The sequence below is a fragment of the Oxyura jamaicensis genome, chromosome 1 (genome assembly GCF_011077185.1).
Source record: "Oxyura jamaicensis isolate SHBP4307 breed ruddy duck chromosome 1, BPBGC_Ojam_1.0, whole genome shotgun sequence".
Classification (NCBI taxonomy): domain Eukaryota; kingdom Metazoa; phylum Chordata; class Aves; order Anseriformes; family Anatidae; genus Oxyura; species Oxyura jamaicensis.
In genome coordinates, this window is record NC_048893.1 from 85269323 (window position 1) to 85282397 (window position 13075).

At 47.0% G+C, this 13075-nt stretch overlaps 1 protein-coding gene and 1 long non-coding RNA gene across 5 annotated transcripts in view; both read left to right on the forward strand.

The window, feature by feature from the left end:
- Positions 1 to 13075, forward strand: part of LSAMP (limbic system associated membrane protein) — a 952242-nt gene that overhangs the window by 683231 nt on the left and 255936 nt on the right. The gene's annotated exons all lie outside the window — the stretch shown is intronic.
- LOC118160271 lies at positions 3259 to 4590 on the forward strand. Its single transcript, XR_004747389.1, has 2 exons — positions 3259 to 3661; positions 4042 to 4590. It is a non-coding gene; the product is annotated as an uncharacterized LOC118160271 (long non-coding RNA).

Genomic DNA, 13075 nt, shown 5'->3' on the forward strand with positions numbered 1-13075 from the left:
AGTCACCACGGGTGACAAATGATACAGGGTGGAATTTTTAGCTGCTGGCACTTAAGCCGTATGAAAGGGAAATTTCTTTCCAGGTCCTCCATGAGCTTGTTAAATGGGTAGGACGGGCACTTCTCTCTCATCTGAGCGTGCACAAACCCTTCAGAGAGAGTACTTTTCAAACAGACTCTTACTTAACATATGTGAATCTCCTTCCAAACAGAAGAATTTATGAGACGCCAGGTGTTAGAAGACTTTTACATCAGTAACTTGCGTTTCTTAATTGGCATTATATAAGGAAATAGAAAATTCACCTAACTGGGCAAATATGCAAAATAAATTGCTGATAGAAGTTTCTTCTGTGCCCCAGACGGATTGTTTTCTGCTTGTGGTCAGAAGCAAGAGGATTTATATCACCCATGTTGGGGAGAAGTTGTGTGCAGGGGTTTTCCCATCGTGTATAGTGTGACCTTTGATATTCTTGCGATTCACATAACTGTCTTGCCCTCCTTTTATGAATAGTGTTTGGCCTTGGCAGCATCGTGTAGCAGTGATTTCCACACAGAGTACAAAAACAGCAAATCCTAGCCAGCCTCAAACGGGCAGCGTTTCAGCTGCATGGGATGCTCCCTTGCTTTACAGGGCCTTTGCCTTCTCTGTACTCTCTGTTATTTTATATATCCAGTCTAATTTGTTTCCTTTTGAAAGCAAAACGCCCCAGTCTTTTCAGTCTTCCTTCTCACAGAAGTTTCGCCAGGCCTCTAGCTCTTTGCTGTCACCTGTCCCTGAACCCCTTTTATTTCTGTAGCATCTTGTGCAGGCTGGGTGACTTGATGTAGAACCTTGTATCGCAGTGCAGGACTGTGCTGGGCCTTGGGTTTTCTCTTAGTCTCGGTGCATCCTGTCATTACACTTGTGCTTTTGCCATTTACAAAAGAGGATTTTCATTAATTTTCCGTATGCAGATCTTTTCTGAATTATTACAGTTAATTTAGAAGCCAACAAGATAACTCAGGTTATTCTCTCTAGGGCATTTATCATCCAGCATCGCGTGCCTGGTCAGAGCTCTTGTTTAAGGCAACACGTGTCTAACAGAGTACCTGTTTCTCAGTTGTTTGTAAGCTGAGTTGCAACACTGCTCGCTTGCACTCTTGTTTTATGGGGCCATGGTCTACTTTTCTATTATTTCTTAAAATTTGCTGAGTTTTTTAACACCATCTCCTTGCCTTCCCTGCCATCTTTGAGTTGAGGCATCGCATCTGATAATGCTGTAAGAAGGCACCCGTGGAAGGGTTGCGGTGCTCCTCTCATCACTCAAGCACAGGCACCTCTGAGGCAGAACCTGGCAATTATTAAATGGCACACGGCAGCAGGTTTAAGACAAGAAGTGAAGAAGAAGGATGTATCCAATTGAAACTGCAAGGGGAGCTTGAGAAGGCAGATTGTAATTAAACTAATCAGAATTCAGACAGAACTACTGTCTTTGCGCCTGACACTTTTGATAAGTGTCAAGCGATCTTTGATTATGAACAGGCTTTTCCTTTGTACCCTTAACATACTAAAGATATTGTCCAAGGAACGTGCTGTCTCCAGCAGTAAGTCCAATGAAGCTAAAAGGCACTAAATAGTTCCTTTTACTAGAGCAAAACAAAAGCCACCTGCACAGAACCTTTGTGAGACCCAGCCTCCTGCTGAGCCCAAGGACAGCAATATTCCCAGGACTCTGCCTTTGTGTACACTGTTCATCTGAAACTTACTTCAATATCTTTCAAAGGTCATTAGATCTATCTTTTTTTTTTTACAGGTGAAGGTAGGAAGAAGCAGCATTCAGATGGAAGAAGTAGGCATGGAGGCTGCTGAATGAGGCGTAGCCATAGAAATCAAGAGATAGAAAAGGAGGAATATTAACGTGTTTCCTTAGAGCAAACACTTCTAGGCTTGCCTGTTCCCTGATTGCTTACCAGATCGTTGCAATTATTTCAGCCGAGCGTTACTTGAGCTAAGTTATTTCGTATCGAACAAGAAATCCTTTTGCCTTGTAACAGACTTCTTACACGGTATGACTGACCTCGGTTTGCAGAAGAGTCCACTGGAGAGTACAAACTGCAAATGAAAAAACCCTTGCGCAAAATACAGGAAAACTGCTTGGTGTGGTTTTTGACCTGAAATATGCCCTCATAAGACACTGGTCACGGAGACCGAGATCACATGGTATTCCACAGAAATCCAGCCGTGAATAGTTGATTTACTGTTATCCTTCCTGCTACTTAAATTGAGGGGGAGACAAAAAGTCAGTATTCCAAGTGTGTGTTTCTGAAGAGCAATAAATCTCGCTATGTCTCTAGTAAGTGTTTCTGATCTCCGTCTAGCAGTAATTCCAACTTACTGTGTTTTAGTGCAGGAAATGCGTATTGGTACGTACTTCCCAAAATCTGCAGAGAGCATGGGGATGCGTTTGCTGTTAAGACGTGAGAAATAAAATCCGATAGGTTGATCGCAGAGGCAGACTTCAAGGTCTCTCCTCGACCTTCTAGGAAGAAATCAATCTCCCGTATGTCCAGGACGCTACCTTCTTCCTTCCTTCTGGGAGCGTGCAGCTGTGGAGTCCTTTCAGATAACCAGGACTCTGGTACTTGACAAAATAAAACCGCCTTTCATAGCAACATCATCTCCTTCCCACATCGCCGCTCCTCCCAGGGAGCGGTTTGCCTCCCACCACATCTCTAAGTTCTCTGTTCATTCCTCCAAAACATTTTACAACTCTTTAATTAGACACGTATCTCCAATTTACTACTATTTAAAAGGGTAAGCAGTTAATGTCGTAAGACTGAGAATGCTTGGTAATTAATTATTAACTCCAAGGACCTGGCTATCTCTCTAACCAGCCTTGTCTCAAATTGCATCTCTCTCTGTTAGAACCTCTGTTCACAGTAATTAAATAGTAAGAGGAGGAGCACCTTGGAGCCTGCCCAACCAAGTCTGTCTGACACCGAGTGCGGCTCTGCCGCGCTGCCCTTTTTCATCTGACTATCCGGCACGGGCGTCGTGGGAAAATAAATTTTCCTGACCCCGTGTGCTCTCCGACTTTGTCCAACGGAGACTTCTGCAAATAACTCGGTGGGATCCCCTCTGTGCCACTTCTGCCAAAACACAGAGCCGGCTGGGATCCTCCCCATCCCTGGAGGAACAGCACGTCCTGGGGGGCTGCAGGTCTCATCCAGCAGCAATCCCTCCTGGTGCCCAGAAACTGAAGCAGTAGGAGCTGAGGAGGTCAGTGTGTACCGCTGGCCCTGAACACCTCTACAGCATCCTGCAGAGCAGAGCCTCAGCCGTGCTTGGCTCCGGTTCTGCTCTTAAAAACATCCTTTAGCCAGGAGCTTTGCAAGCGGAAACGCTCGTGCATTGGTAACAGATGTTTGCTAAGTGTGTACTGTGCCTTATGCAGAGATACAGGAGGGAGATGATTGATGGGGGAATGGGCTGTTTGCAGCGAGAACGTGCTGGAAATGTTATCGGTGGGTTCACAACCTAGGGTGGACGCTGGCCAGCTGGATGCATGACTCTCCTCTTCTCAGTGAGAGGTTTTAAATACAGATGTGTCTGGATGCAGCGAGCATGAGGACGGTGTGGGAGACAGTGTGAGACCTGGGAGAGCACGCCTGGGAAGTCCAAGGTGTGTTCTCTGTGCTGCTGGCTCGCTGTGTGCTTTTTGGCACACCACTTGCCCTTCCTAGATTTCCCTTCCCTTATCTACTGAATGACAGAGATAAAGATGCTTAACACCTTCCAAAAGTGCCTTGAGAATGAAAAGTGCTAAACGGCACCGGGGAAAAGCAGGGTTGCTTTATTGTCTCCTGGCCAAATTTCGCTTTGGTTAGCTATTTAATTGCCTCTGTACTTTCAACTGGAAGAGGTATTCTTCAGAGCTTCCTTAAACTGTCTTGTGGTGCATCTGTGCGCTGCTAACAAGCGAGGCTTTTCAAGTCTAAAGGGAGATGCCCTTCTGTGATGACTGAAGTGATCGTTCATTGTTCCCTTCCCCATCTCCCAAAGGTGCTGCCAGGCTTTAATGAACTATTCATCAAGTGCTTTGAGATCTTTTGATGGAAGCGGTCCAGGCAAGTGCATGATGCTCACCGCACAGCGCCAGGGTGACATCCAGCCATTTACTGATTGCCTTCATCTGCAGTGAGTGGCCCCTTTCTCTGGGTGGGGGAGTCCGGCAGCAAAAACCCTGCTGCAGACTTAACGCGTGGAGAAATAGGAAGTTGCAATTACGACAAGCTCCTCTTTTGAAATGTTTGAATTGGCTGAACTGTGGAAAGGAGAGGCGGGTTAGGTTTGGGGGGCTGTTTTGTGGGGCGTGGGGTTTTGTTTTTGTTTGAAGTAGGGGTTGCCTTTTGTTCTCGCCGTCAGTCTGGTGCACAGAATAGGCTGTTTTTCCCAAACTAGTCGGAGTCTGTTGCTCTGGGTTGGTCGGAGCTGAGCTTTTGTGTGCAAGGCTGTCTTCTGTGCAGCCCTTGTAATTTTACCTCTGTAATAAACCTCTGTGCATAGTGGGACTCAAGTACATCTGCTCTGCCAATAAATCCCGTGGCCTCAGCATGGTTTCCCTTGTCTCTGCGTGTGTGGATGGATGGCGAAGCAGGTAGGAGATGAACATGTCAGTGAGGGGGAAGTCTGAACTTCGCGCATAAGTCTCCCCTGCCTGGACATATAGTTACCTGTTTTATAGTGCCACATTATTTCAGTGTCATATTTTGAAAAGGCTGAGCCTCGAGGAAGACAATGCATTTCACTCCTGCTGTCGCAAAGATCCTGCCCTCCTCCTGCTCCAAGCAGCCTGTTTCTGTGTGCTGGGGAAGCCCTTCCTTGCTTTCTAATTCCGCGTAGTTCAGCTCTTCCTTTTTTTACTTTTTGCATCTCTTTCTCATTTTCCCTTTCACGCCCTATTTCTGTTTGTTTGTTTCTTTTTAACCTCTCCCTTCTCGTTTTTTCTCACTCTTCTCCTCCTGGCAATGCCCCTTCCATACCTTTGTGCACAAGTTGCCCCATCCTCCTGAGCTTCAGTTTTCTTTCTCACGGAGAGGGGTTGCTGATAACTGTCTCCCTTGTAAAGTGCCCTGCGGTCTGCTTATTCCTGCTCTGGCCGTGCCTGTGAGTTAGAGCTGAGTCCTTATCCCTTTTTACTGGGCTCTGAGTCCGGAGAACAAAAAAGAGAATCCTCCTCCAGGGAGCTTATGTTCCGAGCACCAGGGATAAGAGGTGAATACAGACAGCGAGCGCATGGAAAGCACGAGATACTGCAGGTCAGTGTAATATCGGCAGGCAGGCCCTACACAAGTGCCTAAATAATACTATTCCCACTTCCATTTCCCTTTCTGCTGTCTTTTCTATCCTTTTAATCACTTTCAGGTCGTCTTTTTCTTCCGTCCTAGAGATTATAGGGCTTTGTCATTTTGCCTCCGAGCAAAGGGAAAGAGTGCAGAGTGTTTTCATTAGGCCAGAGGCTGGAGGGAAGGAGCGAGCCATGGTATTTGCTAGCTTTAATCTTTATGGTAATACTTTGGTAAATATCTGCTGTTCTTTCTCTCCTGTCAGTGTGGCAGCCTGTGAATGATATGGAGCTGAGATCAGGGGAAGAAGAGGGAACTGCAGAGAGGATTAGAAGGTTAAGATAGGATTACGGGGTCGGAACAGAAAAAAAAAATAGAGAGAAAAGAAACAGCAAAAGAAAGGAAAAGAAAATGAAGTGTAGTGGTTGTGACAGTGGAAGGGAAGGCAAGTATACAGGGTACCAGAGAAGATGAGACTTTTATGAATGGGTCGATGCATTCAGAGGTCCTAGAGTCAATAGTCTCTCTAAAATGATTTATTGAACAAAAAATCATTTGTTCCGTGTTGCCCCACAAAGACTTTTCTTCTTCTTCAGTCTAGGGAAGGGAACCTAGCACAAACACCACATTACCCTGGCAGCCCTGCTCGGACAGGAGAGTACAGTGGGTGAGAAACCGAGGTAGGTGAGAGCATCAGGAGAGGTGTGTGAATTGCCACAGCCACACAAGTGGAGGAGCTGATAGTGGGAAAGTCGTCGCCTGACTCTGACAACTCACCCACTCCCTTGTGGTCCTGCTGTTCAGTGCCCTACTTTCAGACTGCCTCCTGCTGAGAGTGACAGAAAAAGAGACAAGGTGCAAGTGCCTGCTTCCTTGAACTCCTCTGCTTGGAGTCCAGAGAACAGCTAGTGAGGCAGGTTCAAATTTGGGACTTTGAAGGTCGGGGCAGCTGCAGTCCTGCATTTGGTTTGTGTAATCAAAAGGAAAGAATGGGTGAAGCATGTCTGGACTGAGAAGGAAGTGACCCAGACCACTGCACACATTTAATATGTTTGGATGAATTAAACCAAACAGGTCAAATGTCTGATCTGCTTCTTCTCCTCTAAAAAATAATGACACGAGAAAAGCTAACAAGAACGTGGCATCAGGGTTTGGTAATGAAGCTCTGGGAGTCAGGGCATAATGAAAGCCTCCCTCGCTCTGTGTGAACTCAGCAATACATCCAAAGTGTTCGCACCTCTGGCAATGCCAGTGGAACATAGGCGTTCCTCCTCTCTTTGCTTGTCACATAACAGAAAGGTGTGGAAGCTGCGAAATGGCTCCTGACCCACAGTCAGAGAGGGGACAGTGGGATGCAGCAAGCAGGGAGCTGAGCACGGCTCACACGTGGTTTCCCAAGCAGTCCCTGAGGGAACCGAGTCGCCGGCGTACACTCTGTCGTGTAGGCTCTGCTGCCGTGTTAGCATGAGTCTTGCAGCAGGCATCAACGCCTTTCCAGAAGCGGGGATGAGGAGAAAGGGAGCGCACCACTTCCTCTGCTTTGGACTCGGTGTATTTCATGATTGAACGCAGCCTGTACTCCTTACATTATTCTACACGCTGTTGTTTGGCACCACCTGGACACGCAGCACCTCCCTGTACCCAAAGAGAGACTTGTGCTGTCCTCCTTGAGCACCGTCCACAGGTAGAGGTGGATTCGGGCTAGCCTGTGTGTGACTGGGAGGGGTGTTTCTCCTCTCCTTTGTGTTTCCTTCTCCTGAAACAGGTTCTGCTCCTGTCAGGGCACGTAGTCACAGAATGGCTGAGGTGGGACGGGGTCTCTGGGGATCATCTGGTCCAACCCCCTGCCAAGCATCACCTAGACAGGATCACACCCAGGTGGATTTTGAATATCTCCAGAGAAGGAGACTCCACAGCCTCTATGGGCAGCCTGTTCCAGTGCTCCGTCACTCTCACAGCAAAGAAGTGTTTTCTCATTTTATTTTTCATATATTCACTGCTTTTCTCTGTTCATTAAAGGAGTGAAGGTTCATTGTAGCTTTTTCCCTCCTTCCTTCTCCGTTCACCCTTTGAAAATCTGGCGGCAGCCAGCCCTGCACTCTCTGTTACATCTCTGATACAACTTGGTCATTATGCGGAGCAGGACAAGGTGCTTGCTGGCAACCAAAGTTGGGATGCTCTTAAAATCCAGGCAGCTCTTTTCTTCAGGTTCACAGTCCCTTTTGGCCATCCCTTTCTCCCTGCCTCTGAGCTTTCCCAGTCTTCCATTTGTGCCCTTGCTTTCTGAAGTCACCCTGTAATGTGTCACTTTTTTGAGATAATGCTCAGTGCAGCTCTGCTGAAGCACCGGGTTTTTGCTCTCTTGGACTGTGTTCCGTTGACTAGTTAAGATCTCCAGAGGTGCTCCTGGGCTTTGTGTAATTTCTATCTGCATCCAGACAGCCAGACCTTGTCTCATTTTACTTGCATTTAACAATAAGCTGCTTTTCCTTAGCTGTAAGTTGCAAATTATCAAAAATCATCAAACCCTATCCATTAAAACTAAATATATAGTCCCTAATCAAATCCAGGTCAGTTAATCTGACTGGCTGCGGAATGGTCCCAGGGCAGGACTAGGACAACTGCTGTATATACAGGGGTGGGAAATTCTTTGATGTATTTCACTAGGGGCCACACAAGACATTTCTGATATAATGTGATTGTTCAGACGAGTGCCTAAGCTGCCTTGGCTCTGTGTATTCATCTTTAATTATTAAAATAGGACAGATAATTCATAACCCTTGAGGTCTTTATTTTCTGACAGTGAAATTCAATGTATGCTTTGCCAGGGGGGAGAAAGGTAGATTCCAAGAGCAAAAGAACAAAGCAAGAGGAGAGGGGAGAGGATGGAGAAAGAGATATTAAAATACAAAGCATGTTGGAAATGAGGAGAACGAAGAGTAAGCAGGGAGAAAACACAGAATAACCTAATGGGTAATTGTACCTACTTTATTGCCAGGAACTGGTCTGCATTAAACGTGGCCATTTTGTTGCTTGCTCTCAAATACAACTAGATGCACTGATCTCAGTGGTCTCTCCACTTCAATGTTGTGAGGAGGGGCCTGATGACCCCATCGGGGTAGGTACTTTGTATGGAGAATGAGACATGGTCCTTACTCCAGAGATCTTGAAATGCATGTGTTTGCATCAACTTACCAGCAGAGCCAGCTGTCAAATAATAGCATCTTTGAGGCAGTCTTTTCAGAGTTTGGAGGGCACGGTTCAGAAGAGGTAAGGGATGGAAGGGGGAAAATAAAAGCAGACAGCAGAAGAAAATACAGATAAGGAGAAGAGACTCACACCACAAACGGGCTGCGATGAAGTTGGAGGGAATTAGGACAGACAAACCACCACGTAATGGCATAAAGGATAGACGTCTAGATCCCAGCAAGTTGAGAGGCAGTAACGTCGATGTCCTCTTGCTAGGTCACTGTCAGTCAGTATAAATGCTGCCGTACATTCACAGCCAAAGGGGCTTAGCAAAGCTAATGAGCAGGGAGAGAATGAGGAACTGGGGAAGGAGAATTTCTCTGTAAAAACTCTGGCTGGGAGAGGATGTCTCTGTGCAAAAGGATTTGCAAGGCAAAACAGCCCACACTTGTGCAATAAATAAGCAGGGCTAGAAAGACAGGGGAGGGAGGAAGGGAAAACGAAGTCAGGCTGTAGTAAGGAAATGGGAGAGCCTGGTGTATTTGCCCTGTCTAAATCTGCTTGGTCCTAGTAATTAGAAAGAACATACTGAGAGTGCTCATCAGAGTTGCAAGTTTAATGACTCAAAATTACAGCAGCCTGACATCCATTAAGCTGAAGCATTTGTTTTGGAAGTGTCATTTTTCATGAGGGAACATTGTCAAAGCACTGCCCAGTCTTATGCTGGCAGAGCTTTCTCATGGCAACCCAAGATTGGCACAGCAGGAGCCCGCAGGGCAGGAGCGAGGCGTTTTGCTAGAGACGGCTTTGGGAAACCTAGGGTTGGGTGAGTAGGGGTGCTGCAGGGTGGGCAGGGGGCACTGGAAGGATTAGGTTAAAGGATACTTAGCACCTTCCCCCACTTGTGACATTGCATATTCATATGCCGCCCGCATTTTTCCTTTATGGGAAGTGCAATTTCTGCTTTGTTTTTGCCATGCTGAGCTGGTGGCATGAACTCTGCCATGACTAGAGGTTATGAGGAAACTGCTGTCCTTAGCCATGGGGGAGCAAAAAAGGACCTGCTTTTGGTCTTGCCCGGGGTTGTATTCCTTTCAGGGCACGTAGGAGTTACGGCAGGGATTAACTAGCAGTGCTCTCCTGCACGTCTCCAGCTAAATGGCCACGTGCTTGCTCCCTGCTTTAGTTTTTCCCTGCAGTTATGTGAAGGCAGCAGGGTTTCGCAGAAAGGCTCGCTCGTGGGCAAGCATGTTAGCAAAGATCACTTCAACAAAACTAGTGCAGAAAATAAAAGTATTATCTTTAGAACAAGTCTCTGTACTTTGAGCGATATGACCTCTAGTGAAGGTACAACTTGCAGACAGTGGCAGGGGATGAAGTGTTATGATTGAAAACCAAGTTTTTTCCAAGTTGTGGTGAGGAACTTGCTGAGCTTCAGCTCATGCAAGTATACCAGAAAATACATCTACATTTTTCATTCCTTTTTCATTTTATCTCAAGCACTAAGGCATCATCAAATCAGAAAACCACAAAATACCTTACCCGAGAGCCCGTGACCTGTCAGCATGAATCTGCAGAGCATGTTGGGCATTTCAGCAGTTCTGGCTCTCTGCAGTGAACCTGGAAGGACACCGGGTAAACTCGTTAGAAACCAGTAGGTCCATTAGTGTTATAAAAGAAGTGTGCTTTCTGTGCCTCGCATATCACAGCGCTGTTGGGTATTGATGATGCACAAACTGTTTAAGTGTTTCTGGTAGGTGGATTTTATACCGTTCCTGCTGAGGACTTCTTTTGGTACTTGGTAATGGTCCCCAGATGTAAAGCAACATCAGTGTTTCAGTACCAGCAATGACAGCAGCTCACGTTCGTCTTTTATCTCTTGATTATCGATTTCCAAAATACATTTCAGAGTGTCAAAAATATGGATTCCAGCACTGAAATCTGAGCCAAACCTGGGAATTACTTTGAGTTAATGGAGTTTTATCTCACTCCAGTGATCCCCGCGAGTGGTTGCATGGCCTAGGCCAGTAAGCAGGGATACCAGGTGCAGTGACCCTAGACAGCACAAATTATGCCAGTAAGTTAGCAAGAGGGCAGGAACCAAAAGGTTTGTACAAGTTCACCTCCTGCTGAGAGAGCATTCACTGCAAAATTTAGAGCCCATTCTGAACTTTCTTTTGCACATTTTGGAGTGTTTGAACAAAGGGTTCCTTGGGTCTGCTGCTGCTCAGAGCGCACTGCTACCTTGCCAATTTTGTTCTGCACGCTAAGGATTCATATCACGTCCCTGCAGATATTTGATATCTGTATGTGTGGAGCTGTTAGAGCAAAAGACTCATGACAATGCCTTAGGACAGCAAGCAACAGTGTGAGCAGAGTTTCGGGAAGCCAGTACAAGAGCTGAGGATTGGCCAGCACAGGAGCCAAACCCGGCTTGTTTGTCATCCCTCGGAAACAACAAGGGGCTGAGAGACAGCTTCTGTGTTTCAGCTGAGGAGCCCTGAGCCTTTGATTCCTTAGAGACCAGGACCGTGGCACCCGACTTCATTCCAGGCGGAGGGAGTCAGCCTGCTCTTCCATGACTTCTTAAATCACCTTCCTGCTGAAGGTTGGCTGCTTTTGGCTGCGTTTGGATCCCTTGTATTTTCCTCTCTGCACCATCTGTTCACAGGCTGGATTACAGTTGCCGCCAGTTAAAAAGCAGATTGTCTTGGCCCAAGGTCAGGATCGCAGCCCCGGTGCTCTGCCTTCCTCCCATGGATTTACACGCTGCACGGAGGGCTCGCCACCCGTCTGCTGCTTCCCCCAAAATTCCCACCTGCTGCCGCAGAGAGATGCAGAGGCCCTTCCTTCTGTGCCTCGCTCCTTTCTGCCTGTCCTTTGTCCTCCTGCGTGCCCTCCATTTGGCTCGGTTTAAAGGCCAGGGAAAGCGGGGAGAAGGTAAAAGAGCTGGCTGTCAGCCTTGATTTACCTGCAGTGACACGCTGTGCTCAGGCCTGTCAGCACACCGGCCTCAGCATTCATCAGCAGTGCTCCTCGCCAAATCGCTTTGGTGGCTTCTGAGGGACGTGCGCGCCCTGCTCTGCCCTGCTAGAGGCTTGGAGGTCGATGGTGAGGAGGTACTGGACGGTGTTCGTCCTGCCATCCTACGTTTTGTCTCACTAGCCGTGCCCTTCATGGAAAAAAAAAAAAAAAAAAGTGGGCCAGTGCTTTTGTATGCCAGGGCCTGGTGGTGTCCAGAGGATCCTGATGAATAGCAGGTGGATTCCCCAGTTGGTATAAGAGTGAGGAGAGCAGTAGGGCAGCTGGGAGGCCTACCCTTGGCCTCAGGACAGCTTGCAGATACTTGCTCAGTGACCCTATGGCTAACCTGGGCCCCAGAGCTGGCTAGCTGTCCCACAGAAATAGTGCACGACTCTCCAGAAACAGTCTATTCATTCTAAGAGTGCATTTTACTTCTCTGGAGCCTGATGTTGCCCTCTCCTGACTCCCCAAATACAGCAGCACAGATTCACACGAACCATGGCGCTGTACTTGAGACTGAACAGGAATCGGGCGCATCAGTCTCTAGCTTTCCTTTACTTCTGAACTGATTGTGTAGACTCTTTCAAATCGCTGCTTGATTTTCCCTTCTCTTGCTCCACCTTAGGCCCTCTTTAATTTGCCCTCTGTGTTTTAAGGGCAGTACAGTGCCTCAATCAGCTTCTTTGTGGCAAATTGCAGGGCTCTTCTAGTGCTCCCTTGCCTGGTTTGACATAGCACGTTCCCTTATTCCACTTTCTTCTTTCAGCTTTGAGTCACTCAAAGTGTTTCACCTGTCAGTGCCCCATCCTCGTGAACTCCGTGGATCTCAAAGGGCTGCGTCCTTGGTCTCTGCTTTCTAGATGATCCCATTGCCATATCCAGGTTCAACCACCCAAAGCAACTTCTAGACCTACTGCACCCTGACCTGTCACGTGCTGTCTCCAAACCTCTCAGTCAACAAATGCTCACAGCTCAGGATGAATATTGTTAAAAAACCTGCTTGCCTTTTCCTTTCAATTCTCTTCACTTCAGTCTTTTTATCACTCCTAATGAAGAAAATATCCTCCCAGTCACGTCCTCTTGCAATATGAAGGCTAGTTATTTTCTCCCTTGTATTCTCCCCAGCCTGTTTCTTCCTCTACCACATACAGAAAAATCCATCTCTTCTTCTCCTTCTCAGTATTTAAACCACTTGTTCACATCTTAATCCTCCTTAGTCTTGATTATTTTAACAACTTCTCCTTCCCTACTTCCTTGAAAGTCAGTCCCTTTTCTCTGTTCTGCATAAAGTGGGCACACTAAAACCGACCCTTTTCCTCTACCACTGTGAACCCACTGCCTTTGCCTTTCTGTTTGCTCAGGCCAATCACCTGTGGACTCGAGGTTCCTTGTCCTTGCCTTCATGACCCTACACAAACCTGCTGATGTTTCTAACCCAACTTTGATATTGTGTACATTTTTTATAACAAATGGGCTGTCCCAGTCATCTCCCACCACTATTTCTCAGATACTTCCAGCAACACGACCCCCTTCAGAGG